The 5620-nt window shown below is 45.7% G+C and overlaps 1 long non-coding RNA gene across 1 annotated transcript; it reads right to left on the bottom strand.

Annotated features, from left to right (window-relative positions):
* Positions 1 to 1834: 1834 nt before the first annotated feature.
* On the bottom strand, positions 1835 to 3009 carry LOC146766947 (uncharacterized). The gene is made up of 2 exons (XR_014956813.1): positions 2072 to 3009; positions 1835 to 1925 (listed from the first exon to the last, which is right to left on the bottom strand). It is a non-coding gene; the product is annotated as an uncharacterized LOC146766947 (long non-coding RNA).
* Positions 3010 to 5620: the final 2611 nt, after the last annotated feature.

Here is a 5620-nt window from a genome sequence, read left to right as displayed (position 1 = left end):
CTTCTGCAAAAATAACAAATAACCCCTCAGTCTTTTCCTGTTAACAAGGCAAAACCAAAACCCCACAAAATTGAAGTTTCCTTCTCCTGCCAGGCCCTGTATCTCTGCATCCTGTAGCACACTGGGACTCAGGACCTCTCTTGTACCTTGAAACAGAAAAGAAAAGGAAAGGAAAAGTGGAGGGATCACTGGAGGGGATGTGTGGGAATCCAGGGCTTCCCTCTGGCTGCCCTGGGACCCTGGCAGGGGTCAGGAACCCCCCTGGACAGAGCCCCCAGAGACACTGGCTGTGATCTCTGTCCATGGAAAAGAGTTTCCAATCTTACAGGATGAATTACCAGCTCTGAGTATTTGATATAAGTAATAATTAAGTGTGGCATGGGTGCAAAAGTAAAATTTTAGGATTCTAGATAAGGGGTCCAGAGGGGACAAGAAGGAGGAAATTGGGTGTGCCTTGTCCTTTTTCTCCTTCTCCATGCCCTCCATGTCTCACTGTGGTGTTGGCATTTTTCTGTTGGTTCAGGCTGGGGACACACTGTCCAACGTAGGTGACAGATATTGGCACGTTATTGTAAATCCAGCCCAGGGAGTTTCTGGTATTTAATGTTTGTAACATCCCACTGAGGGCAGAGCCCCACACACTGCCCTGCAGGACAGAGCTGGGCAGGGCAGCAGAACATGTTAGAGTTAAACAGAATAAACAACCTGGAAACCAGCACAGACCAATTATGGCTTCTGCTTTGGCAGGGGGCTGACAGACAGAGACTTTCTACAATCTGGGAATCATCAATGCCACAGATTCCGACAGGGATGTGCTGGAATCAGCCTTTGGAAGCAGGCTGCTGAGAGACAGCCACGCCAGCCACAGGACAGCCACCCAGCTGCCCTGCTTGCTGACCTTTCCAAGCAAACCTGGCCCTGCAATTTGCACAGCTGGCTGTGCAGCTTTCAGCACTCACCTGCCTGTGGCACTGAGCCCCACTGTGCCCTAGAGTCACTCCATTTGCAGGAGGGCAGACCTCAGCTAGCTATCAGCTTGCACATTATGCTCAGAGCTGGGGCTGTGACAGCACCTCTCTCTAGGGCTGTTAACTGAGTGGCCAGATTCCCAGTAAGGAGAACATGCTCCTGCAAAGCCTTACAGCCAGGAGAGGCTGCTCCATAGGATGCTCAGCAAAGCATGCTGCCTTATATTAACATCCTCGCCAGCTGCCAGGCCCCTCAGCTGGTTTTCCTTTGCTGAAGGAGCAGGAGTCAGTCACTTCATTTCCTCAAGGCACGCAGGGGTGTGAGGCTGCTCACTCAGCACCACAGCCACACCTGCAGGACAAGCGTGGGGCCAGCAGCTTCATCAACTCAAACTTCTGCCAAGCAGGAGGTGCTGCTACAAAAACCAAGGAGCAGGTAAGATGGGGAAACAATGCAAAGAGAGTGCCATGAGCCAAGCTGGCAGGCAGCCTGGTCGCACTGGTGTTGTGGGTACCACCAAAGGCAATTTCTTTATATTTAGGAATAAATACTGAATACTAATTTAGGGATGAGCAGGAACTTAAATTGTTGTTGTCCTTGAGATTGGATCTAATACCACATTGGTTTTTTGTAGGTATCTAAACTAATGATGCTTGAAAAACCCACTTCCCGGGGCAGCCCATTGCAATGCAGAGCAGTGCCTGGGAAACCACCCTGCCTACCACAGCTCTGCCTCCCTGAGCCCACCACGAAATTAGCAGTCCCATGAGCACCCAGATTTGCATAAAAGAAGCAGTTATCAGCAATTAGGCTTGCCAAGGCAAAATTCTTCGAGGCCGCTTCACAACTAGTGACAGATGCAGCATTCCCATGTTTAAGCTATAATTTATTGTTAGGCTGGGCAGGAATATAAGGAAAACACGCTGTGCATTTTGCCAAGTCTCTCATTTAGGCATCTGAAAAATAACAGAAAAAAAGGGGAAGGGGGGAAGATGAACAGTGACTGTAAGACAGAATAAACTGCAGGCACAGGGCCAGAAGTTAATACTCAGCAATGGTAAGAAATATCCAGGCTATTTTGCTGCTGAATAAATCCATTTACCTGTTGTTTACATCAGAAAATTTCATATTTCCCAGCTGTCCTGCTCCTTCAGGGTTAAATCCCAGGTAACAACCACAGTGTGCAGGCTTTAGCCCAGCTGCATTACAAATATCAGACCAAATTGCCGAGAGGAGCAGGAAGAAGAGGTTGTACTGAAGAGCAAATCCACTCCCAGCTAGGACATTAACAGTGGTGTCTTCCCATGGTTCCCCCAGATTTGCACTAGAAGGAAGCCCAGGCTGAAGAATGACCACAGTTTGCTGGAAATTCCTGTGGTTCTGGGTGCCAGGACATCCAGGACCTGGTGGAAGTCCCTTTCCTGAAATTCCAGCTGTCCTCGGTACGATTCCATCTCTGTATGCAAAACCCATGGCAGAAAAGGTGAGTGAACTGTGCCAAAAATTTCTGAAGCAGCTGGTGCATGTAGTGATCATGGGATAATTAAGTCTGGAAGGGACCTGAGGAGGTCTTGAGTGCAAGTACTGCACAGGCAGGTCAGCAACAGCTGATGATGAACTTGCTCAGTTCAGCCCATCCATGCTGTTTGCATTCCAGGTGCCAGTTAACTTTCTCTTTCCTTACGAGATGAAACAAAGCTGGGATGGGTTTTGTCTCATCATATCTGGAGAAATGGGGACCCTTGTTGGCTGCCCCTGGGGCAAAGACTTCCTCCTGGTCTACAGAGCTGGGGGAAGCAAAGTGTAAATCTTAAATATTGGTATAAAGAGAGGAGCTATGAGATGGGTAAGTGCCTCTCCTCACAGGGCAGCAGGCAGTGATCCTCCTCTCTCCACAGCAACTTCTCAACCCATGCCCTGGATTATAATTTACATATAACCCAGGAGGGTTTCTTTAAGGAGGGTTTGCTTTAAGGAGGGTTTCCAGATTCAGAAATGGTGAGGCCACTGCTCAATTCAACCAGCTGATGTGGAACAACCAGACATCAGCTGGGTGCACACAGCAGGAAGTCCCAAACTCATCCCAGGGCAGGCATGTGGCACTTGGGACACAGCACAAGGCTGACAGAGAGGTCAGGCAGTGTTAATAAGCAAATAAATAACAAATGGAAGCAAAAATACAGAGAATCTGGCCACCTTTCTGAAGTCTTTAGAAGCAAGCAAATTTGTGTCCAGGATCTTTCCTGGGGACTTAGAAGCCATTCTGATCTGATGATACACAAAGGTAACAGCAATGGGTTCATCTGTTTCTGCAGGATTTGAACATCTATAACTCAAAATAAATGGCATATATTTCAAATAGTTTTTCTATTTGATACAAAGGAATCCTTCTGCAACTGAAACTTTTTTCTGATACTGTGGTAGACAGTCCTTTTCCTAGCACCAGCACCAGGTTCCTTTAAATAGGAACCTCAGCACCATTGATAAACAACAACAGCATAACTCTGTGCACAAGCTCCAAATCTTGCTAAATTCCATTATTGGTACTGTAACATCACATTCACAGAAGACCAGCAGTACAGATTCATTTTTATGACCCCCCCATCCAGTCTGCATTTGAACAGGACAGGCCCCCTGCCAGCCCTGTCCAAACAGGAGGATAAATGAAAATAAATAAAATAAATGCAAAAAAAAATTAAAAAAAAAAAACAACAAAAAAACAACAAAACAAAAACCAAACTCACACAGTGATAGAGGTGTGAGCAGAAAGCTGCTCAGACTTGGACCCATCAGTCACTGCTAGAGGATGGCACATGCTCCAAGACTTTCAACTTACTGGAGGTTTTTCCCCCATAAAACCAAGAGTACATAATGTACAAACCTTTTCCCTCAAACACCTCACCAACCTTAGTCTAGCTTGGCAGAGCAAAAAACCATGTGTTAAATGCAATAGCCACTGCTGCTCAAACACTTGAGGAAGAGTTTTTCAGAGTTTTTAGCACCTACAGATCAAAGCAGCATTCTCCATTCCTGGTTTTCAAAAACAGGTGAATGGGCTTGGCTAAAATAGTAGCAATTTTACAATGTCAGCCTTACAGCTGTGTTTGTACAGAAGATGAACCCAAGCAATTAAAGACCGAAAAAATTATCAGCAATTAAATACAGCCTTGCAATTTCCAGGAAACCGAGGTAAAGAAAACACTATCTGACACATCTATTGTAATCCACACACAGCTGTTCACAGTGTTCTGGATAAATACCAAAGCTATTTTTGCTCACAGGTTTTGTTACCTAGCTGTGGCTGTCTCATTTTGCAATGAAAACAAGAAAACAGCTTCCTTACACATCAGATCTCCCGGAGCTTAATTGCGTAGCTTGTAAATGCAATTTTTCCTGACACAAGGACAGTTGTGTAGCTTTACAATGGGAAAAAGCAGTCCTTAAACCTTGGTGTCAAAGAAAGGAGGAGAGCTATGAAAGGGGCAGTACCTCTCTCCTCCTCCTTGCTCCATAGCTACTTCCCAACATATTCCCTGGCACCTACAGCTTCCCAGACTACACTGCTGCCTAAGCAACAGCCTAATCTTTCCTCTCCCTCTTTGTAAGGCTTTTTCTTACTGCCTTTATCTGCACCCTTCAGAAAAAGCAGGAGCCAAGTCCCTAATGAGTTTAGAGCAGCCCTGATCCTCTCTTGCAGGGTCGAGCCCCGCACAGGATCAAAGCTGTTTAATTTGTCTCTGCAAGCACAAGGCAGGAGCCTTGGGAATCAGCTGTGGGACTAAGAGGTCACTTGATGTGGGCAGATTTTCCCCAGGGGGATGGTTCTGCACCCTCCTCTCATGGTGCAATCTGATCCCATTTCAATAAATTTTCTTTTTCCCTGGGCTCTGTTTTTCTCCTCATATTTCCAGCTGATATGCTGATAACACACTTTTAACTGAAACAGGCACAATCTGGCAAGGTCTTCAGAGCCACCTCTCCTCCTCTTGTACTTCCACCACTTGTACTTTTCCCACTAAGCTTGTCTATTCAAATTTCACCTCCCTTTCCATCTGGCCTTATTAGGGCTCATTTTTGCTAGCACAGTAAATACATCCTTAACCACTTAACAGGAAGGAAAACATGGTTCAAAAATATTTTGTTACTTACATAAATACCCATGTGCATGGCTTCATACACCCAACACATGAATTGTGTGTAGATAGTCGATTCAGGGCTTGCCACAGGATGAAACCACTGATTAATTACATTGCTTTTGTAAGCAATGAGAGGGAAGGACTGCCCTTGAACTTCTGCTTTACAGGAGTATGACCAATGCAGGCCATGGGACATGAAGCATTTCTCTGCCTAAAACACAAGGATGTGTGTGGCTCTGCTTTCCAGCTTCATACAATCTCAAAAAGTGCTTGTCCTCCAGAAATAGAAGACCATGAAAGGGACTATGAATTATAATGGCAAGCTACAAACAAAAGAAGCACCAAAGGATGATGTGCTTTCAGTGGGAATTTAGAGAGAAAGGAATAATGGCTGAGACACAATAACCACTGATCCAGTAAAACCAGGGAAAAAGGGAGGTACACAGTCACTGAGGCTGAGGCAAGCCATTCAGAAGAACTGTGTTTTTAGTATCCATTTGCAACCATCCCTGTCC

This window comes from Lonchura striata, chromosome 7 (genome assembly GCF_050655825.1).
Source record: "Lonchura striata isolate lonStrDom1 chromosome 7, ASM5065582v1, whole genome shotgun sequence".
Taxonomy (NCBI): Eukaryota; Metazoa; Chordata; class Aves; order Passeriformes; family Estrildidae; genus Lonchura; species Lonchura striata.
This window is presented reverse-complemented; position numbering and strand designations above follow the sequence as displayed.